The sequence below is a fragment of the Vidua chalybeata genome, chromosome 14 (genome assembly GCF_026979565.1).
Source record: "Vidua chalybeata isolate OUT-0048 chromosome 14, bVidCha1 merged haplotype, whole genome shotgun sequence".
NCBI lineage: Eukaryota > Metazoa > Chordata > Aves > Passeriformes > Viduidae > Vidua > Vidua chalybeata.
This window is the reverse complement of record NC_071543.1, coordinates 224412-248836: the sequence shown is the minus strand read 5'-3', so window position 1 is coordinate 248836 and position 24425 is coordinate 224412. Positions and strand designations below refer to the sequence as shown.

Here is a 24425-nt window from a genome sequence, read left to right as displayed (position 1 = left end):
AGGAAAAGGGAAAAAACCCAAAACACATGCAATAATACAAAAGAAAAACGACTGACAGAGTCAGAATACAACCTGACACCCCTTTAGCCAGCGTGTTGGTAGCAGTCCAAATTGGAGTGGCTGCAGTCCTGGAGTGGCAGATGTGGTTCTGTTGGAGCAGTGATCCTGTAGAAGGGTGTAGTCTTCCTCTGAAGGTCTAGTTGAAAGACCCAGATGTTCCTCTGGGAATCCAGCGGAAAGGCTCCATCTAGTATCCCAAAAACTCGGATTATATCCAGGTAGGAATGATTGGCTCCTCCCTCTGGGCAGAGCATCTCCCAATGGGATGTTCCAGTTCTTATCAGTCCTGCAGTGACATTCAATAGCCCATTATCAGCAGATGTCTCCCCTGAGAGAGGATGGGCTGTGGAAGAGATAAGGAAAACTGCCCACTTACCAGAAGACAACTGCCACACAGATGGCAAATGGATACATCTTGACTTGCAATTTAGGACTAATGACAAAACATTTCAGCATTTCTGTTTGCCCGGGGCAGACAGATTTTCTACACCCATAGTACTGGACTTAAGTTTGTATCTGTAGGATTGAACTTAAGTTTATATTTATCTAGAACTAAAATCCTATTTAAATAATATATTAAATTGTTCCAGGTGCACAGTGTTGCTTTGTCGACAACAGATGTCTGTTCTGGAAACAACAATATTGGTGTCTAATTAGAGCTTACATTGAGAAAATTGTGTCTAGACTCTATAGAAGATATTGTGATTTCTTCAGAAATAGAAAAAAGACCTGGAGGATATTGGCACTGCACCACGGGGCTTCGAAAACCCAGACATTGTTTCAATTTATAGTTGTTGAGATTAAGTAAGGAACTACAAAAATCATATATTTTTGTAGTCTACAGGCTCCCACTGGGCTGTGGGTTGTTTCTAGAGCCCTGCCATGTTCATAGTCTGTCCACGGCCCTGGGAAAAGCAGAGCATGAAGAGGAAGGTCTACTTTGCTGGGCTCATTTACTTTCCTATCACTCATCTCATGCCTTTTTAGAAAGAAATCTGCTAAAATAACTGTGTAGATCTATAGGGAAAAAGGTCAGTTTATGAAAATCCTTTTGTATATTTGAATTCAAATTAAATTCATATTTAAACTGTTCTGTTTAGCTAAAATGTAAATTCAGATGCTAAACTGAACCAATCTGTCTGCTGCATATGCTTTATCATTGAACTGTCTTGACAACCCTCGTTAACATTTGCATAAATTGTACAGGCTAATAATAATGATGATGATGGAATTCGTCTGTCAGTATCTTATTTTTGTTGTATAATTTTAATCTCTGTAGGAAGGAAAACCACTATATCTTTTGAATTAGTCAATGACTCTGCTTTACTATTATTAGCTATTTTTATGTATTTGTCTCCCTAGACAGCACAGCAAAGCCTGCTGGTTTCCTTGTGGGGAGTCTTGAAAGCTTGTCTGTTGTACTTGTTATCTCAATTATTATATCATTTAATCGTAATATTTTAGCATGTTTAACTGACCTTCCTCTGAAATGTATTCAGTGCTAAATCTAGTTGGCAGTAATTTGCAAAGTAATTGTGGACGACACGACCGTGCGTCTCATCTGCTCTGTACAAATCCTTTAGAAGTCATGTAATGGACTTGAGCAAAGGAGTTGATGTTGAGCTGCTGAGCAGACAGCAGGGCAAGGAAACAGGGATAAGAGTCAGCCTACAGCCCTTGAGGTCCTGAGTTTTTTCAGTTCTACTGCTCTCTGTACTTTTATAAGACATGTAAGTTTGGTGGTTAATATATTTCTGTATTTTTCTATCCCTGTACACAGGTCCCCCCCGCCTCCCTTTCCCATTTCTTATATCAGTAATGCATCAGGACAAATAAAGGTAATTTTAATATTTTGTAATTTGTGTATGAACTGTTTAAGTTCTCTAGAATGTAATCGAGAACTTCTAAAAAGAGATATAATTGTGTTTGTTAATCAATGTACAAGAAAGGAAAAATAATTTTAAGTGGTTATATGAAATATATACATATACTCAAGAACATAGTTTCATAATGTAAAATGGTTTGTTAAGCTAGTTTTAACTTCCTATTAGGATTTTCACATGAGCAAATAGCAGCATACAGTTTTGCTAAAACTCTTCATTGACTGGTTTGACTTCAGTTTCCATTTCTCTTCTAAACTAATCTTTTTTTAGATAATGTGAGGGAGCAAGACATGTGACTGACTGAAGTTTGAAGTATCTGCTTTATAATTACAGCTTTTAAATGATAGGGAAAAGAAGAGATTCCCTTTAATTTTAAACTTTATTTTTATGTGTAGGGAGCAAAAGTCAGTGGTTCCAAAGCATAGAAGTATAGCAATATATTACTTATAGCATGGTATGGTGTTGTCACGGAGGGATTAAAAAAAGGAGAAAAAAATAAAAAGATTGAAAAATTCCACTGGCCATTTCAAATGAAGCAAAAGAGACTTTCATGCTGTAAATCCTTGCCTACCAGACTGGCTAGTTTTGATCTGTGCTCTCAAGGTTGTGTTGGCCATGCTCATTCTTTTCATCCTTGCTTTTGTTGAGGATCCCCAAAGCCACGAGCAGCCCTCCAGCTGGGAGCCTCCCAACTTGCTCCTCCTGCCCCGTGTCCCAACCTCCAGCTGGCTCCTTTCTGCCAGCCTGCTCCCCTTTCCACATGCTCTGGCACCAGCCTGGGCACCCAATCCAAAACCATTACATAAGGAGTGTGACTTGTGCAGTGCACAAGTGGTGTGTGGGTGCAGGCACATCTTGGGGAGAGTGGAGCCATGGGCTGAGTAAAAATAGGCATTGAAGTACGTGCCAAAATGAGTAAATTACATTGTCAGCTGAACAACGAAACCTAATCCCCCTGCTGCTGCCCACTTCCCTCCCCCAGCTCCTAATAACTGTAATCCAATAAAATAAATGACACCAGCTGAAAGGAAGTAGAAGCTGGCTTATTTTCTGTCACTTGTCAAATATTCAAGCATTTCACCTGATGTGAAGTTTTCAAGTTTGTAAAACATTTTAATGGGCAGATAGAAAGCATTGGTCAGTTCTCTGTGTGTATGTATGTATGTATGTATCTATCTAGCTAGCTATCTATAGCTACACACACACAAAACAAGTAAGAATCTACATGAAGGACCGTGATTCACTGGCTTCTTTAAGGATCATGGAACCGCTTTTAAAAATATGTTAAATAGCTAACAGGGTGGAAGTTGTGTATAGATTTATTATCTGTGATGAACTAGTGCCAGAATGTGAATTTGATGAGTCATTTTGTATTAGTTGTAATTATGGAACATCAGTGCAAATAAATCATGTACACTGGGTTATACCAAAAAGTAATGTTATTGATTGCACCTGACATTTTGATAATAAGCTTCTGTTGAAATCATGCAAAAGGTAATTTTAAATCTTATATCTTTGTCAAAGTTATGGCTTTATGGTCAAAATATTAATTAGTTTTATCCTACAGCTGTGATGCAGTTTAATTTTGTAGTGTTGGAAAGACAGCTCTATGTATGAGAGGCTAAGTTAAAAATATTTCTAATGGGGCACTGATGTTGACAGTTGCCAAGCCAGACCTTCAGATCCTTCCAGGGCTTTCAGCTGCAAATGTCTACCTCTTAATATTGCATTGATTGGCAAAATGCCTTTAAAAATCCAGTCTGTATGGAGATCCATCTTGCACCAATCTATAAACCACTGCTCTCTGCTTCAGCTTTGGGATTTGTGACACATTTTCTGCTTGCATTAGACTTAGAGCCAAAGGAGAGCTGGAGCTTTGCAAACCAGCTCTCATGTTACCAGCCAGCTCAGCCTCAGAGTTTGTACACAGAAAAAGGCTCCTGTGTGTCAGAAGTTACCAGAATGAGTCTGGGTTGACTGGGAGAAGTTCGCAGTGTTAAGAAGGGGGCAAGGAGCTTGATTTTCTCCTTAAAAAAAAAGGGTTATTTGCAGTGATGCAACCATAGCAATGGGAATATTGGGAACACCATCCCAACAAAGTGCCTGATGGTTCTCGAGTTCTGGGCAGCCCAGTGGCAATCTCTGACTGGATCTGCAGAGGGAACAGGTTTATTCTGCTCGAGCAGCCACTGATGGGCACTGGAGGCAGTTGGGCAACACCCCTCGTTTTATTGCTCTGCTTTGCTATTGCAGGGAAAGGCCAGAAAGGAAAACAAGGGAGCTGACAGGTCTGAGTTCTCAGCAGCTTGCGAGATGTCCCCACCCGAGGAGCAGCTCTGAGGCAGGTGATAAAGGGATTTGTGATGTGTCCACTCTGTGAAAGCAGCTCTTTCAGGTCTGTGCAGTGCTGTTGTGCTGCCTGCTTTCCCTTGTGCTGCCGACCTGCAGGGTTGTTGATGTGACGGGTGAGCTTTTTTTCTCTAGCAATTAGAGAAATCTGCTATTTACTAATTAGAAGTGCAATAGTGAAAGGTTTGGTGGTATTTTTTTTTTTTTCTGAAAGATTTAGCAGCGGAGGTTAATTGTGCTCAACAGACCTGTGCGTGATTATATAAATTATGAATTATTTTAAATGATGCTTTGATTCCATGAGCTTGACTACTGAGCATCTTGTGGGAGGGAGGAAAACATTTAATGGTTTGTTTGGCACAAAAAAAACCTTAACTTCAATGCTTTGCTGTTTGTGTTTGTAATGCTTTCGCCTTGGTCTCTGTTTGCAAAATCAGTCAGTGGGCCAACACTTCAAATCTTTGAGATCCAGGCAAACTGTTTTGACTTTATAAAATCTTAGCCTGGGAGGCATAAAAGGCTGCAGGTAAACAAATTCAGGAGTTATTTACTGGAGTTTACAGATGGATGGGCAGCCTGGCCAGAGCCCTGCACATACCTTAAAGACATTAGAGAAAGTATTTCATACCAACCTGAACTTGCCGGCAGAGGAGAAAACTCACATGTGGTATTAACTCACATGTGACTTCTTATTGTAAATATTGTGGTCATATTGGGATATTTTTTCTTAACTACTCTCAATGCTGTCTCAGTTAGAAGCACACAACTGACTCATTCCTGCATCTGGGTATTGACGTCATTGTGATGCACTTTTCATTTCTAGCATGAGTGTTCCAGTCTCTCCAATATGGAATTTAAATGAAAACATGATGCCCTTTATTATTACTGAGAAGTAAATGAACTAGAAAAATTACATTCATGGGCTTTGCAACTCATTCTCTATTGCACTGAACATATTGGACATCAGAGCCTGTCAACACAGTCATCTGAAACTGTCTTCTTCAGTGTTTCACTCCTAAGAGCCTGAATTATTCATCAGAGATTTTACTATGTTTACATATTCTTATGATCACGTTGACTTTAATTCCAGTGCATGAAAAAGGCAATTTGCTCTTTCTCTTTGCATAAAAACAGATAAATACATTAATGCTTTATCAGACACCCTTCTAAATCCTTTGTAGCAAGTCAGAGCAGAACAAAGCACAAAGTAATGTCAGATCACATCAAATTAAAGTGTTTACAACAGCCAAGGTGTGATGGTGAAGCTAACAAGAATAGTGAAGAAGTTTCTAGAGGTCTAGATGGAGAAAGTTGAAGTGTTTTATTCTTCAGGATAGGCAGTCTGCAGCAGGATGCCTACCATGATCAGGTCCACATGTGCCATCCATGTCACAGCACTGGGGGTTTTAGGAGGAGAAACTGCATTCTGTGATGCCAGAGGAGAGAAAGGTTTTGATTACTTTTTCTGAAACCTTATCAAAAGTATGATAGTTACAGGGCTATTTAGAAGCTTGAAAATAAGTGAACATTTACACGTGTACATAACATACATAATGATGTCATGGTTTTAGCTTGGCCAATGTAAGGGAAGGTCAGCACTCGGGAGCAGAGTTCTGAGCCAGAATCCATGCAATTCTTCTGCTTTGAGTGCTCTCTTGGAGAGAAGGACAATTGTGGGTTTCTGTCTTCAGAATGCTTGTTTTCATGTAGCCATAAAGCATGATGAGAGTCATTTCCAGGTCAGCTCAGAATGACAAATCTTGTCAAGGGGATGTGTGCTCCTGCTATGGGAGCTCACAGGGTGCTGACAGAGAACAGGAAGTGTCCCTGGCTGCTCACATGCTCTTACATTTGGGGAGAGGCCCAGTGCTGTGCACCAAGCTAAATAAACTTAGTATGAACAGAATCCAGCAAATGCATTTTGAGCTCAAAGTGCCTTTCAAACAACTGAACGTTGCTGCTTATGCAAAAAAGAACTCTTAAAAATACTGGCATCATTTAAATGTGGGTCGAGTATGAATTTCTTAGATACTAAATTTAAGCATAAGCATGAAGTAGGCCAAATAGCAGGATTGTGGGGTTTTTGTTTGGATTTTGGTTTTGGGGGGTTTCACTTGTTCCCCTGTCTGATTTCTTTCTTTTTCTTGGGTTTTGGTCTGAATCAGATTGAACCCTATTTTTTAAAAAACTTCCATGATTCGGAATTGCTTAGAAAATTTGTTTAAGGAACCCCAGTTCACGGACCTTGAATAAGTTTTATCCACTGACTTTGTTAGTTTAGAGGATGTCAGCAGAGGGAAGATGGGATGTGTTGAGCACGAGTTGCCTGATGCCATGAGGAGCTGTTGTCCACCTCTCTTCCCTGGTCAGATTTAAGGGCAATGATTGTCTGAATCCCACCCACAGACACCATAAGCTGGGTAAATTCTGGGCTTTCCAGTTCATACACAGCAGGATTTCCTTGGCCGTGCCTGTCCAGGAGCCATGGGAAAGGGGTATCTGTGTTTCCCCATCTGAAGGCAGTGGGGGAGCCCTGCCAGAGCCTCCAGAAGCTGAACAAAACTGAACTGTCCATGCTCCCCAGGGGGAAACCCTGGAAGCAGAACTGTGTCTTTTCCCACTGACTTTTGCTAGATGAAGCAAATCAGCAGTCTGGTAATTATAATCTGTCTGTTTTGAAAACTATTACTCTCAAGTGCTTAGCAAGCACAGGCTTTTGATATGTATATTGACAATACATGCCTAAAGTACTGCCATTTCTTTTGGAATATTGAAGGAAAAACTATTTTAAAATTTGCTGCCTAGAGATATGTATTTTTCGTAGCAGGCACATTTATGTAAAATCAACTTAATTTCCAATATTCATATTTTGTGAATGTGAATTCAACATACGTATTTAATTATAGTTGGGAAGGAGTCCTGTATTGTACTGATTGGTATTGCATTCATTGGTAAAAAAATCATGACAGGAATGCATGCCTAAAAGCTTGTATGCTGCATATTTTCACCTGAGGTTTGAAAATACAGTCGTATCAAATATTTTGTGTAGAAATTAGTAAGTAATGCTTTTTACTCTACTCCTACATATTTAGCAAGCAGGAGAAAAAAAAGTTAAATTCAGTAACAAAATATTCATTGTTAATTGCTACTTAACCTTTGTGACCTTAGATTTTCTCTGGTGTTTAGATTTAATTAAATTAATTTAAAAGCTCTCAGTGCATGCCTGAAGTTGCTGTTTTTAGCATATTTCCATGAAGTTTTGAGAAGCGTGCACGGACCATGAATGTACGTGGTGTAAAAGAGGTGGAGGAAAGGGGACAGCAGGTTTCATAGGGCTGTTCTGTGAAGAAGGAAGGCAGTAGGTAGTGCTGAAGCCTTTATGGCAAATAGAAGCATCAAAGCTCTGAGCCCTGTGTGGTATGACCGCTGCCAGAAGAAATATGACAGTTCTCAAAACAAAGCCACCCCCATATGCTCTGGATGTGAATATCACCTCCCTGGTGCATGCTGATTTGTGAAGCTCACTGGGAAACACTCTCTTTTTCATTTCATTGAGTGTTTTTTGACTTTGTATTTTCCATTTTTGCATTTGGAAATTGTTCCGCTCTGCCCTGTTCACGCCTGACTCATGGTTTGCTCACAGACTCTCACAGCTTGAACTGCCCTGCTACTCTAAGCTTTCAGACAGTTTTCAAAGTGGGGTTTAAAGGCAATTGTTCAGGTTTGATCTTGTGCATGAGGATTTGCTCCTTAAATCTAGAATTTCTTCTTTGGAAGGAGAACTAGCAATACCTTCCCTTGAAATCTGCTCATATTTGCAAGGTGAAGAACTGGAGAAACCAGCACCCATCCCCTTCCCAAGGGCCAGACTTTTCCCTCAGGATGGGAAGAGCATATAGAACAATCTACATGTGAGGGGACTCAAGGGACATAAAAGCAAAAAAGATCAAAACCAGATTCAAAATAAATTAGCAAAATATCCCCTGTTCTTAGCTTTCTTATCAGCATTTTGCTTTCTAGGAACTTCATCTTCTGCATTTTGCTTTGTACAAGAATAACTAAGTCCTGCAATAATTTTCCTTTATATATTGATTTAAACTGGAAGTTTAATATATAACTAGGAGACAAAATATTCTAGGAATATGGTGTTATGCTAAAATAAGATTGAGAACTTTAATGCATAACATCTATTTAAAGTAGTAATGTAATTTATTGGAGCTGAGCTTCTACTGAAATAGTTCTGCAGTTTCATTATCACTTTTGTAGGCAGACCTCTGATCTAGATAACCAGGGGAATGCTATTTTGGGGAAAATATTCTAAATGCCTTCCTCTTTCTGAATTACAAGGGGATAAAAGGACAATACTTCCCTTGTGAATAAAAAGATGATATTTATGAAGAACTCCAGAGCTTGCTTTTCTGGAAACTTAAAATAGAACATTGAGAGTTCTTCACCTTAACAAAATGCTAGGTTTCTAAAAACTGAAAGATTTCTGATCCATATATTCTGGCAGTTTTTAAAATGGGGTTATTTTTGTCCAAACTATGAGCCAGGTTTAGCAGTTCTGAACAAAGTACATGTCTGTAGGCTCTGCATTTTGGTAGTCCTTAGAATCATCCTGATATCTTAAAAGATGAGATCTATCTCTGAAATATGAAAATGTTTGGGTTTCTATGGAGAGATTTTTAGAATTGATTCAAAGTAGCTGTAAATCAAAGCTACAGCCTCTGTGTTTTCCTCTCAAAGGTGGCTTTGGAAAGCACTTGCTTGTGACCCCAACCTTTCAGGCTCCTGAAACGGCAGCAAATTATTGAGAGTGGAAAATGGCTATGGACACCTTGTCTCTGCATTGTAGCAGCAGGCCAGTGATGCATGCAATGCAGGTATTTTCTGCATTGGTCTCTGGACAACACTTGGCTCTCTCTGTTCTGTCACTGTGTCTGCAGAGCTCTGAATGCTCAGGAAAAGGGGAGCAGGGAGAGCTGCTGGAGATCTGCTTGGTGAAACCTACCCCTGTGGTGAACGACAGAGATCAGATCTTGAAGCACACACAGCCAAGTCCCTGGGTTTCAGAGAACTGCTAAGACTTCTGCAAATGATTTTGTTCACGTGTTTGGGTTGTTTACTTTGTTTTGTTTGGTTTGTTTTGGTTTTTTTTCTCAGCACTTCATATGCTGCCAATAGCAGGAGCCAGGAAGCTGCTGTGATCTGCAGCATAATTTTGACAGCTTTTCTTGATAGAGGTTGAAAAAGCTTGAACCCTACTAGGCCTCTTCTTCCCTTGGTAGCAAAAGGGCACATAACCTCTTATATCTGTAAATGCTTTAGTAAGAAATGGTTGGGGAATTTGCCTAAAACTCCAAGCCATCAGAAAGCTTCATTGGGCAAAGTCATCCAGTGCATGCAGGGATGGAAAAGCCTAGACTGTGACCAAGGACAGCTGCAAGTCCACTCCTGGTTCTGACTAAAGATAAAGCTTTCATTGCATGATTATTTTTTCCTCCAGAAAGAAAAGCCTGATTGCTGATCTCTCTGGCATGTTTCATAAATATCCATTGCATTTATCTGATCTGCTGATTTTGGGAACACATACTCTTAAACACTTTTTCTTTATGACAAAAACCCTTCTACAGAAACATGCTTCCTGGTAGTTTTTGTATTGGGGAAGAAGAAGGGAAGAACCAATGTATATGGTATTTAAATGAACTGAAAGGGGACAACAAAATCATTGAAAATTTTCACTGAGAGTTTAAGACTCTCACCATGTTATTGCAAGGACCACAGGGCACTGACCATGAAGGTTTCATGAATCATCAGACCAAACCTATATATACCTATATATATATTCGTTATACCTGCGAATTAAACTAATTATAGGTGGGTAGTAGTAGAATTTCATACCTTTTTTAGGCTACTTCTTCTTGGTACCATGGGAACATTTGGTCCCCCATTTTCTTTTGAGAATCTCCAAACAATGGATGACAATTTATCTACGATACTCTGTTAAGTAAACTAAATGTTCATTTTGGCTAACTGCTCCAGTGCTGCTAGCTTTTTAACCTGAAAGAAATTGGAAAGCTGGAGAAGGCTATTCATAACAATCCAGTAGAGCTCTAAATATTTTTATTTCAGTAGTAAGATGGGACCTTTTGGATAGTTCTTAGGAAATAAATCCTGTAGTTCATAGCTGGTTAAAAAGGATCTGGAAAGGAGAGGGCAGGGAGCTGCGAGGCCATTTGATTGTGCTGTAGGGCTTTAATATCTCCCTGGTCTTATTTCAGATGCTCAGCATCACTCTTTGCTTGCTCAGCTAATAGTACACAAAGTGATCATTAATCAAAGTAAACAATGTGGCTGTAGCAGGAAACAAAAGGCACTGAATGCAGAGAGAGTTTGCATTGATTCCAGGGGATTTTGGGCAGATGGGTATCATCACTGCAATGTAAATACATAAGGTTTCAGGTTCATGATTAGTTTTACAGATCACCTGAGCTGTGGTAATGGTATATGAGCCCTTGGCCTCTGGTAATGTTGCTGGTTTTTAAATGTAACTTTAATTATCTTTTCCCTGCAGGCCACACTCAGGCATTCATACAGCTGCCAATGATCAGCCCTGAGGGGCTCCACGATGTTGGGCTGCTGTGGCTTCAGTGCATCTGGGAAGGGTTCCCAGGAGGAATCTGTAGAGCCAAGGCTGGGAAAGGGAGGTGCTGCCACACAGAGTCGTCACTTGTCAGCTTCACCAGACCATCATCTAGTTTTGTGTCACACTTCCAGCAAATTATTAATGAAGAATCTAATGAGATGATCATACAGTTAATATTTTGTACATGATACATAAATTTTACCTGTTGTATTTGGGAGGCTGCAGCAGAAACAGGTAATTTGAAGGATGGATTGTGATAATCAGCCAGCATTATATTTACAGGCCAAACCAGTATATTTACAGGCCACCATGATATTTACAGGCCACTGGCACCCTCACAAAGAAATCCTGTTTTACCGCAGTAGCAGCAGTTTTCACTTACCACAGAGAGAGGGGGCTATGAGCTAATGGCTTTAGCTCTGGAGGAGGAATTTTTTGTTGTTTTTTCTGTGTCAATGATGCAATGATGTTTTGCGGTTTCCTCTCTTTACAACTCTGGAAAAAAAAAATTTCAAGTGACTTTTTTTTTTTTTTTTTTTGTCTGGTGAGTTGGTGGGAAATTGCAGCTGCCAGGCATTTCTCACTCAAGGCTCTGATAATTTGTAAACTTGGGATAGGTGGTCATCTTAACTCTCCAGCTTCTGAGCTCTAGGGTAGGAAGCAGGTAGTGCAGTCAGACCGGATGGGCTGGCACAGGAGCTGGCTTTGCAGTGAGGAGAGGAAGGCTCTCTGCATGGATTATAGGTAGGAAAGCTCTGCTTTGCTATCTGGAATGGGAAACTCCATCCCAAGCAAGTTTAGAGCATCCTTGGATTTAAAGCCAGAATCAATAAAGTCCAAGCTCTTGGAGCCATAAGCACTTGTGAAGTAGCTTACACCAGAGAGGACCTCTGCACAGCTCTGGTACAGCCTGCTGCAGGCAGGGCACGACCAGCTGAGCTCTCTCAAGAGCTAATCAGTCAAATTTTGGATTATGGCCAAGGCTAGAGGATCCCATCCTTCATGTTTTCATTTTTATATTGTCTAATTAAAGAATCTTCCCTTCCCTAATTGTGGAAGTCATGGAATGTGATTTTACACAAACATCAAAATAACATGGGTGGGATTTGATTATTAAGTAGCATATTAATATGGGAAGCTGTCCAAGTAAGAGTCATTTTACTGCCTCAGGGTTGTGCATCTGGTGAACTGACCTGCTAAGGCCTGTATAGGGCATGAAGTGTTCCTTGAATTGCATGACTGGAAGATGATACACTGAGGATTCCCACTGCCATGGGGACAAAACCAAGAGTAGTAAGGTTGTAGAGAGAAAGACTTCTATTTACCCCTTCCTAGTCCTGGCACTGGCCTTTTTAATTTTCCTTCTAGGCTGAAGATTATTCTTTAATCCAGATGTTGTAAATAGAGACAAGCCAATCTAAATTAATTAATAGCATAAATTTATTTTGCGATCGCGTAACAATTTAGAGTTCAAATTTCCCCCAACCGCAGCTTGGTTGGGTCAGCCCACAGTCTACAGAGCAGCTCTGGGTGTGTGATAAGTTAGAAAAGACTCTTTGTTCATCAAGACAGAAAGGAGAAGCCTTGTGTAGATAACAGAGAACCAAAGGAGAAGCCTTGTGTAGATAACAGAAAACTGCCAGACAGAAACTAGCTAGTATGTTGATTATTTAACCTGGTTGTGTAATTAGAACTTAGGTGCATATAACATATAACCTTATATGGAAAAGACCATTACAGGGCCGTGGACTTTCACCGAGGAAGAAGAGAGGAGCCTCCCCCAGACGACCACCAGAGAGTAGAGGACGACCCCCTGGCAACAGAGGGTGCAAGTGCAGAGTACACCCAGAGATACAGAAGACACGGAAGAAAGAGAGTATAAAAAGACTGTGGGAAGGGGGAAAGAGTGTGAGCCGTTTGCGGAGCAGAGACTCCCTGGCTACACCCAGCGCTGTTTGCTTGCCATCGCTCGCTGTAATCAATAAATTTCTGATTGACTCTCGAAAGGCTGAACAAATTATTCGCCTCAATTTATAACAGGTGCAAAACAGAGCCCGACAGAGTCAGTGCCTCCTCTGAGTTTTTGCACCCCATTGTATTTCTGCGGAGAGTTTTTATACTTTTTATTCTGCCTTTGGTTATAAGTCATTGTGGCAAACTGCATATTCATGCAGTCTTCTCTCACAGAGAAGGCATTTTGGCTGCTGATGTCTTCTGAGCAGCAGATCATCAGCCAGTGATGAGTCAGGTGTTCCCATCCTTGTCTTCCCTCCTGGTGTTGAGTCTGGGTCCCGGCCCCCACGCCACCTGCCTGTGATTCACTTGGGTGTGACCTGATGGCCAGCTTTGCCGTCATGGTTTTCTGCTGGCTAGGGATTTTTAAATGCTAATTAGGTGCCCAGCAACTCAATCTGCGAATTTCCTTTGCCTTGGTTTTTCCGGTAACTCTAAAACATTTTGTGGCTACAGTGTATAACATCTATAACTACAGCCTTTTACATACAACCCCAACTGCACGAATTATACATCTATAACACAGATTTTTCACCTGAAGAGTGAAGTTGGCACTCAAGGACTGGGTAGATGTGAAGGAGAACAATAGGTTTTAGAGGACACGCTTGGAGACCAAAAAAGACCATTCACAAGCTTAAGTAAGAGGGAAACCTGGGCCTTTTTTGTCCTCTTTTTCTAATCATCAAAACAAAATTTATTTTAAATACTTTCCTTAGAGTAGACATGTATTTTTATAAACATACATTTTTAAACAAGAATTTGGGACATTTTCCTGACAGAAAAGCATCTTTACTATTACCCTAATAAGGTTGCATCATTAAATCGTTTGTAAAGGTTTTGAAGGGCTTGGAGAATGTTCCCTTTGTAACTTGCACTCCATTTTGTCCAAAGAGTTATAAGTTTCTGGAACTGTGCATCCTAGCAAATATTATTAAAGAACATTTCTGTGAGTTTTTTGCTTTATGGAAGCATTTCAGAATCTTTCTTGTAATACCCTACAACATAAATTCTTGTAGACCTGATAATCAAGAGTCACCTGATAATGTGGCACTCAGCTTGACGGGGGTTGGTGAACCTCTAACACTTGGAAGATTTTCAATTAGGTGGATCACTGTGGGAATTTCATTATCTACAGTCCCTGTCTTTGTTATGTTGTACGGTGCCATGGTTTAGCTGAAGCTGCATCTCCTCTGCAGTTTGTCCCTGTGGTCTGGTTTATCTCCCTGTTTCTGAGGCTGGATACTTATTTTTTCCTGTGCTGTTTTTTCCTTCCCTATGACTCTGAAGTAACTTTCCATTGCTTGCAGAGGATTTTGAGAATGCAGATAGGTCAATGAAGGCTGGTTCAGATCCCTTTGCAGGAGAACCCTTGGAAGGATTATAGAGAAGTTTTACAAGACTGAAGCTCGTAGGTCTTTTTTGGGTGCAAAAGGTCTTTTGGCACAGGCCACAATCTGAATGAGGAGGAAGGGCCTGTACAGTAGGAAATGGAAACTGATCTTCTCCCTGGGCCATGCTAATGAGGGGATGAAACACTCTTGCCCTTTTCTCATGTCAAACCACAGCTGATGCCCTCCTTCCTGAGCCCCAGATGCATTGAAAATCGATTTGATAGTATGGGTGGTCAGCTGAAAAATCACTGGGTTTGGGTCTAGGATTTGCTATTATGTGTTTGTTTGATGCTCTTAAAGCAGCACTACTGACTGTTAAAAACAGCTTCAGACCTCAGTGCATGAGATGTAAGAGCCTGTGCCCTCCAGGGCAGTGCAGGGTGCTCTGGGAGCACAGCACTGCTCACATGAAATGCACTTGGTCTTACCACACTGATGCACTGCAACCCGACCCTAAAGGAGGTGTAGCAAAAAATTCTGATGTTACACCAATAGAAATTAAACTTCCCTTATATTACACCCATATAAAGTAAAAAACTGCCTGTTTATGTAGAAGTTAGGATACTGTCAACCAATGTGAATACAGAATATGATAAATGCACTGAGGAGGAATAGCTAATGACTGATTTCTACATACCAGGCCTGAGAAAATGTAAATATTAATTCATTCATAACACAAAATTCCTAGTGGGGAGTGTACCTGTGTTAAAGCACAGTTTTTAATTTTGAAGAATATGAATAAATAGATAACAGAAATGATTGCTGTCATCTCTCCAAGAAGAGTAAGAAGATCTCAGCATCTGATGTGGCTGTTTGCTTTGATGCCATAGAAATCAACAGAATAACTTGCAGAGACTTCCGAGGGAGAGACTCTGATTGCAAAAGCACGTTTTCACTCCTCACCTATAACTCAAAATTCCTTTGTTTTGGGAGTTGTTGAGTGTAGGTGTGCAGTTGACAGTGTGCTGGTGAAAGAAACTGTAGGACAAATAGCAATAAGGAGGTAGGACTAGAACAAAATCTGAGATCAAGGGGGACATTCATGTGCCAGCCTGCCAAACTGATAGCAGAGACAAAAGGTAATGCAGAGCACTAAAGAGCAGATTTTGTTAAGGCATCTGAACTGCCTTGGCTTATATATAGTGCCATGCAAAGTGACTTTGGAAATTATTTAATTTTTTACTGTGCACATAGGGGATCCTGAAAATAGCACAAATACTGGAGTAGATATGCTTAAAACCATTAATAATTTCCCTTCTGTGAGAGCTCTTTTGGCTGTTGTGGTTTAAAATAAATCACATTTCCATGTGATTCCATTTTGACCTCCTTGAGCATTCTGAGAGATAATAAACTGCTTCATTTGCAGGGTGGTATTTCATATGTGGGTGTATGGGACCCTCACATCCATTTTGCAGCTATTTATTTTATCAGTTTCTTCATCTGTGCCCACATCTCCATCAGTGGAGCTTGACATGTTCTGCAGAATTCCTCCAAGCTCTGCTTTGCAGGGAAGATCTATTTCCTCCTTAAACTATAAATATATGGGTGCTATCACTCAGCTTCTCTGCACTGACTGTTTATGCTATAAACAGTTTTTGGGGCTCTTTGATCCCAAACTGCTTGGCAATTCTTGCATGTCTGCAGTTTGACCCAACTCTCAAACCAAAGAGGCTGCATGGGATTCCTCCCGAGGTCAGAGGGCAGTAAGCATGAGCCCTGTGCTAGCATCCGAGAGGTTTTTAGGGTCAGAGCTGTTTTATGGCTCTGGCATAGCTGAGGTTTTCCCGAGACAGGCAAACTGAGCTCAAACATTTTGGGGTGCCTTTGTGGCATTGTGAGATGCATCTAGTAGGGTGTGCCTGATTCATCTTGCTGGCTGAGGCTGGGAAAAGAGAAAATTGACCAAAGGAGTAAAGTAGAAAGGCTGAAAGGGAAAAATGAGAGAATTTTCTGCCATGAGACCAGGCAGTAGAACTGTGAAGCTGGAGATGGCCTTTGCTTGTGAAGAAATACCAAATACTCCCAGCTGTGGCTCCAGCAGTGCCTGGCAGCAGGGAGACATGTCATTATTAGAAGTTGTGTGTTTAAAAAAATGCTGAGTCCCTGCAGATGATGCTGGCTCCAGAATGCCCCCATGAGCTGCTGTTTTTTTTTTGCAAATAAACCTGACTGATCCTCTAAGTAAGTCAGTCATGGAGAAATACCTGGAAACTGGTTAAATGTCACAGACGCTGTGACCCACAGCCAGGATACCTGGATCCATCTCAAATCTGTGCTGCGTTGGTGTTCTTCCCTGGGGTAGGGATAATCAGACCAGGAACACACTGAACTCCTGTGGGAAATGATCACAGCTATTACCCAGCCACAGAGCCTTGTCCCCAAAGGCAATATTCAATGGGTCTATTGACAGAATTCCCACTTTAATGAAAAGACAAGGTGACACTCCTATGTCTTTTCTCAAGAAGTTTTACTCACCCATTTCTCAGCTATGGCAATATGGTGTAATTTTAAACAAATAATTTTCTTTCTGCTATCTGGGGCTTCTTACTAAGAAGTTTTTTTTTTCCTCAGGGTACTGTGAGAGAGATTTCTTTGATACTGTTAACCTCAATGAATTTCTGCAAACTAGTAACTGAAAAGCTTTTTGGTACATCTAGTGAAAGACATATTTTTAAAATAAAAATTGAAATATTTAACAGTAAAAAATGCAGCAAAATACAGGTGAAAGCAATGAGTGGTAGCTGCACGCATACAGCATGGGTCCTGTTTTCTTTTTTGAAGAATTTATTTATTTAGTCATGCACTCAAAACCAGCCCGATTATATAAACAAGCCCTAGCATAACTTCTTTTTTTCTCTGAGTGCTTTAAACTCTGGAACTGCCTGAGTAATTTTCTTCTGAGTACAAGTAATTACTCAGGTTTGCACTCAGTGACTTTCCTTTTATTAAGGTTTAGAAACAATACTGTATTTTGAATCCCATTATTCTTTTTATTCCTAGTTTTAGATAGAACATTAGTGAGCCAGCTAAGGGGCATGGAGTGAACACAAAAATATTTTCTTTGTTTGGAGAGGAAAACTGCAATTGACATTTATCAGTGGTTAATAAATTCTGTGGTTAAAGTCAGTTTGTAGCAGCAGCAAAGATTGTTTTATAATGCTATTTCCTCAGTAAATTTTAAAATTTCCTTGATTATTCATCTTTTCTGGCTTTGAAATTTTCTAATATATTTTGGAAGCTGGGTTATAATGAGTGTGCAGGCAGCTTATCTTGTAATTTCCAAGAGGCATTAACACTGGTCTGTGGTTGTATTTTGCTTCTGATAGTGTGTGTTTGCTTCATGCTTTGCTAAGCATTAAGATGAAAAATACAGTTTATGGTAACTGGGAGCCCTGCCCGTGCTCCTCTGGAGGGGAGATGATGTCAGGGGTATGTTATCTATCAATATGCCCCTGACACAGGTGTGGGTGTCTTTGTGAAACCTTGTAGGGAAATGGCAGCGGGGAGGTGACTGTGCAGCTGCTCTGCAGGACTCTGTGATGATGAATTCCCATTGGTGGCAAAGGAATTGTCTTCATCCTGCAAAATATTTATTTTCCCACAAAAATGAGCTTAAAAAGTGATCACCACATTCTCTGATCCTAGCAAGGGTGAGGCTCCAGAACCTGAAGAACTGGATTTGGCCCATGAAAATTTGTCTTCTGGGGTGCAGGGGATTTCCTTCCTGGGGCCACAGGCTGGTAAACCCAGCAAGGAAATTGTGGTGGTGATCCTGAGCCTGCACAGCAGGAAATGTGGTCAAGGCTCCAGGAGGTTTCTTGCCTGACTCTGGGGGTTTGCAGCCTCCTTTGCTGACAGGAGCCCATGGTCATTTCATGGTCTGCCCATGGCCATTCCCCTGCTGCAGCCAGACACGTGTCTCTACAAATGAGCACGTTCAGATGCATCTCCAGCAGTGCTCCCAAATGGTGTGTGCTGAAGGAAATGCATTGCTTTGTTGGCTTAGCTTTTATCCTACAAGTTCAGCTTTCAAATAATCATCCATCAAAACCCACCACATTTTGAGAAGCATTACACTCAATAAAATAGGCAACTGAAACATCATCTTCCAGTAGTCTCACAGCAAGTACGCTTAAAATTCAGGTTGTGTTGGGGGACAACACAGCAATGAATACAAGGAGGCAAGATTGCAAATAGATTTTTCCAAGTCAGAAGGATTAATTCAAACTCTCACAGAAGATTTAGCTGTTTCCATGTGCGATGCAAACCTTGTGGCTCTGAAATAATTAGCATGCAGGCTGCAGACAGGGTGTGTTACACAAGATAAAAATGGACTTTCTTTAAAAATCATGATGTGTACAAAAGATATTATTTTGAAAACTTAAGAGAAGTAGTTCAACAGCTTATACCCATTTATTTATGAGCTCATAGAGGAGATGCAAAGATGACTACACAGCTCTGCAGTTTTAGAGTTGGGGTCAGTTGTTAACTTGGCTTCCTTCTAACAAAAATTCTTTACTGTCAAGAGCAGACAGCCAATAAATGGACTTTTTCATACACCTGCCTTTGCTGGGGATGAGAGGTGCACATATAGAGTTGTATCATGCTGCATGCCAGAGCAGGTGCTTTTAAAGCTTCAAGCCTTTGTTAAGAAGGCTTGAGAAGAAGATGTTGCACCATGAGGATGTTGTGGGTTTCATTGAGCCTTAGGTTATAGACAAAGAAAAGTTTGATTTATTTATTCTGGATCATTGTAGAGATTTATTTGCATAAATTACATTGAATTACCCACAGCAAATGGACTATTTCCCCCTATCTCTGGCCTAGGGATTGCACCAGGACTATGGCACTTTCCAGTAGCTGTGCAGGAATGGATGCAGTATTTTCTCCTCTATTTCCCAAAGTGACAAATAACTTCGAAATAACAGCAAAGAGATTGTTCAGTTATAAAGAGATTAAGAAAGGGGGGAATGGGTCTTTATAGAAATATGTATCTCTATGTAATAAAATATTGAATGTGATGAAGTGAATTCAGGTTCATAAAATGAATTCAGCCTCATTTTTAGTGCTCTAAAATGATAATGTAGAGGAAAACCTATTCCAGACATTTCTTCAGGCATTGCCGTTACTTCATTAGCCTTTATTTCTTCTCACTTCTGCTCTCTTGACAGCTTCTCAAGTCTCAGGTTCTTCCTTTTTGAAATGCTTTGATGTGCTCATCTGTTTGACAAACTGTTTAAGGTCTTGATCTTAATTTAACATTTGTAGATTCCCACAGTGGGTTTTGTTAATGAAGTCTTTAAAATACCAAGTGAAGTTCTAGTTTTCTTCAGGAACAAAGTTTTATCCTTGACATTATTTTTCCTTTGGAATGATATTCCTATTTAACATCTAGGAAATTTTTAGTTTTACAAAGCAGCAGTGGGCTTGTAAGGGTGGGGATGTAATTAAATGAGGGTTTTATATTCGTTGGGGTGCCTTTTTTTAAAAGAATAGGAATACATCATAATTGAAAATATCTTTTCAATGACAGAAGCCTTTGATACCACAAAGGCATGAGAGTAAGTGGTTGACCAGCCTCAGATTAGGAGTGTTCTTATACTTTGATGGATAATACTCTGTTTTCTGGATTGAAGCCATGGTTTTTGCTAGTTGGTTCACTGTAAGGTAATTAAATTGAACTAAGGGTTACCCATAAACTATATTCATGAATTTTAGCACTACTGACAGTGACAGCAATCTGAGTTCCTCAGTCTATGATATGGACTGACAGGAATAATTCATTGCCCTGTTGTGGCTGGATCTGGCATTTCAAATCTCTAATACCAGATGCAGTGGCTATAAAAACCTCCTTGAGGCAAAAGGAAGAGCTGTGCACAAGAGGAAAAGGTTGACATGAAGAGAAAGAAAATGTTTCCAAGAGGTCTGTGTGACTAGGAAGTCAGATGTGCTTCATTGTTAAAAACTGGGTCTATTTTTGAGCCCCCTCTGTGGTGCTCAGGGACCTGCTGCAGCCTAGAGAGATCCAGAGGAGCACACCCACACTGTCCTCTGGGACTTCACTTTCTCTGGAACTGTTTTCTACTTGAATCACACAAAAATGTTTCTTTGCTATAGAAATGTTTGCATTAAAAAAAATTAAAAAAAATTACAAAATGGATAACAGTTTCCTGGCAGTGTGAACAGCACAAATGTACTGTTGGTTCTAAGGCATTTGCTGTGACCTTGCAAAGTGGTCATAGCAAAGTGGTCAAAATGTGATCTCTTTTTGAAAAGATAAAACAATTTTCTTGTTTTCAAGGGGAAATTTTTGGGAAAACTTCTGAAATGTAGAATTTGCTGTTGCTTTTAATCTGGCAACAACTAGCAAAGTTTTGGCTGGTTGGTTTTTTTTTTTTTTTTAAATTTCTACTTCTTCCTTAGTGCTTTCCCTCATAAATGAAATTATGTAAATAAATTACATACATTATCTAAAATAAGGTAAAATAATTCCATTAGCAAATTCCATTTGGCTAATTTTTAAAAGAAAAATATTTTGCCTCAGGTTAAAGCTAAGGCTCAACATGCACAGCCCTGCTGCCTTTAAATGCTAATGCAGGCTCATTCTTTAGATAAGGACCTTAGAAGTGAGGAAGCTGCATCAAGAGATTTGACAAGACTCATTAAAGTTCAATTAGAAAATTCGTTTTAATGCTAGGCATCCTGCCCTTTTTATTTCCCAAGCATAAACAATAAAATTTTCATCACATACAAGTACATACTTAAAATGTGCTATGGAAATAAATAATCTTCATGTTTAATTCATCTTATATAATAATTGATGTCCATTAGGGATTTGGATCAGGCATTAGGTATACAGCTCCACAGCGTGGCATTGCATATGTGATTCCCAACTGTCCCTGCTGGGAGGTTTGTCAAGTGAATTGAAATAAAAATTATTTTTAGAAGAGTTATGATAGATCTTTTGTAAAGAGTTCATCTGTTTTCTGAACAATGCAGTCTTGGCACACACTCAAAAAAACTTGACTCAGCACCTTTACATTGAGGGATTTCATGATTCTTTTAACTACTTCTGTAAGTTTTATTCATTTGTCATCACACTATTTTCAGTTACTGGTTCTCAGCCATGGGGAACAATCCCCTTCTCCTGCCGCCAATATTACAAAACTTTAAATTTTCACTTGCTGTTTGATTACAGGAGATGAGGTTTTTGAGAGTCGTGACGTGGACATTTACAACATCAGTAAATCCAGGTGTGAGGTTTGAGCATTAGGCAGCTCCCATGTGCTGTGGCTCTTCAGGCTGCCCTTAATTCCTTTTTTTACAGCGATAAACCTGCCAAGAATGCAGTGCTTGTTGTGCCATGATGGATGCCTTGTGGAGTAAGTCCTTGTCCCCAGTGCCTGCCCTTTCCCTGCCTTTGTTTCCTCTGCAGTACTGCTTATCTGTGAGACATTGTGCAGCCGTCTGAAATGGTGCAAACCTTTAAATAAATGTTGTAATTTTGGTTGAATGCAGGCAATGGGGACTGGTGTGATCATTTTCTAAAGTGCTAGATTGTGGCTGTTCACACCCTGCCTTTGAGGGGCCTTTTCTACAGAGTGGACAATGTCTGCATGTAAAATTATTCATTAGAAAGTGATTGGGAAATGTAAATGAGTCCTGTGATTTTTGTTTTAAATTGCATTTATCCCTTACTTGCATTAATGCAATTAATGCAAAAAGTGTTTGGGTGATCTTAAAACATAGAAAGCAAATCATATAGAGGTTAATGACTCATGTCAGGGAAAGAGGTGCCCTTTGTGCTGTCCCTGCAAATCTTGGCTATAATCAGCTTAGGAGGGTTTTTAATACCCAAATTGGTGACCAAAACTTTGCTGGCAGTTGCAGCTGTTTGATTCTTATTCCTGTGGCACAGGTCATTAGGGAGTGCATCATTTTGGCGGCCACACAAGACATATATTTCCATGAGTTTTAAATACTATTCAGTGGTACTGACCTTGCAAGAACAGTATGTTCCAGAGGAAACTCAAATATTAAGTCTTCATAATTTTCACTGTAAATCACATTGTAGCCCTGCATTAAAAGAAAAAAAAAAAAAAAAAACAACTCTTAAGATATTTATTTCCCAACTGCAGTTATAAAAATAATGTTCTAATCTAAAAAAATTTAAAATACTAATAAATGGGAAAATCCTCAGAGAACCCCTTGATGTCTAAAATCAAGCCAGCCCAGTGACTCAGGTATTATTAATTGTTATTGCTCAGTGTTCTTAAAGAACCTTCCCTGAGTCTTTTTTGAAAGACAAAAAGCAAATTTAAATAAGCTGCACTTTTCCCATCCTAGGTAGGCTAGGTCTTAAAGCTGATAGTGCAAAGTGTAACCTCACAGCCATTAAACATTAAATAGGCATTTTGTGAAGGCAGTGGCTGTCACAGAGGTCCTGGTGTGCGTTTCTTCACCTCCTTGTGAGCACCAAGCAGATTATTTTGGTGAGTCCCCCCTGAAGGGGCAGAAAAAAGCAGACCCCTTTTGGCAGGCATGGCTCATTAAATTTTAGGTGACAAAATTCACTTGCTATGACCTCTTGGGTAAGCACACTTGGTCATTCCTGAACAGTTGTCTTAACTTTGACCCAAATGCTTCCTGCTGATAGAAATGCCACTTCCTTCATGTGGCATATATTCAGAATCAGCGCCTCATATGATGTCTGCAGCTTGGCCAGTGTGTCATTCCGTGGAGACAGCGAGCTGACACAGAACTCATTCTTCCCAGTGGTACTTTCTGGAGGATCAACTCTCTTTTTGCTGCCTGTGCTGCTGGCACCCGGGATGAAAAGCTGTAGATACCCCAGGGCTGCAGCGTGGGCTTTCAGTGACTTGGATGAGAACTGCACAGATGCATCAGAGCAGCGCAGGCAGTGACTTCTGGGAAGATCATGAAAAAAACTAAAGTCTGCCTAATGGACCCCAGTTCCTCTCCCTTCCTTTTTGGCAGCCGTTCACGGTAACACAAAGTGAGTACAAAGCCTGGCACCAAGACAAAACACAGCAATTTGTGCTGTAAGTGTTCCTAAAGGCAAAAGGGATCTTTGAGGGCTTCCCTGAATTGATTCCTGTTTGAACTAAAGCCAGAGCTTAAGCCAGACTTTGCAGAACTTCAGCTGCCTGCCCCACGGCCGTGGCAGTGGGGAACTGAGGGCTCAGACCAGATTTGTGTCAGGCGCTGGGCTGGGCACAGGGGGAACCTGCCAGAGGGGGTGTGGGGTGTTTGGGCAGCTCAGCCCTGAGTAGGGGCCGTGCTGTCCCGGGGGGAAAGACAACCTGGTGTGGGGATGGATCCTGCTGAGCATCTCGACTCTCTTGGAACCAACATGGCTTCTGTTTGTGATGCTGAGTAAAAGTGACATGACAAATTCTCCATCACAAGCAGCACACAGAGTTTTCCCACTTTGGCAAGAGGGTCAGTGGGATCCAGTGAAAAACAGAGACTGAAGGGGTGGGTGTTTGAGCCCTGTGATGAGCTGAGATGATGTACTGACATCCTGCTCAGCCCAGGCACTGTCTCCTATTTTGGATAAGACCCCTTTGCTCCTGTGAACTGGTTATGTGGGGGTGCTGGACTACATTTCCTGTCCCATCTGCTTTGCTTCTGATGAGAATTAAGTTTTGAAGCTGACGTTTCTTGTTGATAGCATCCTTCAAATCAGTTCCATCTCCAGGGAATGTGAAGTCTTGGGGGAGGGGAGAAGTTAGTGGTTTTGTTTGGGTTGATTTTGTCTTTTTATCTTAAACCTTGTATAAAAATGTTTGAAAAAGGCGCCTTCAGAATTAAAATGACATTGCATAATTTCTATATTAAGATTTAAACCCATCATAATATCTCAGGTTCACATAAACCAAATATTTAAACCTAAGATGTTTCCTATTATCGTGTAAAGAAAGTTACAACCCAGGGAATTCTCTGGCTAAACACATGAATTATGTGCTTAATTGCAAACCATTGTAGTTCATAAAAACAGCAGCTACCATCAATCTTTTCTTAGATAAAGATGAGGTGAGGTGTTTTTTAATCTTTTGATCA

At 40.3% G+C, this 24425-nt stretch overlaps 1 protein-coding gene across 3 annotated transcripts in view; it reads left to right on the top strand.

Annotated features, from left to right (window-relative positions):
- Window positions 1–24425, top strand: part of HTR2C (5-hydroxytryptamine receptor 2C) — a 216565-nt gene that overhangs the window by 110993 nt on the left and 81147 nt on the right. For 2 of the 3 annotated variants that reach the window (XM_053955901.1, XM_053955899.1), the window contains exon 1: window positions 23092–23358. The exons of the other annotated variant lie outside the window; for it this stretch is intronic. The gene's annotated coding sequence lies outside the window, so the exon portion shown is untranslated. Of the gene's footprint in view, window positions 1–23091; window positions 23359–24425 lie in introns of those variants that run through there. 3 annotated transcript variants of the gene reach the window in all.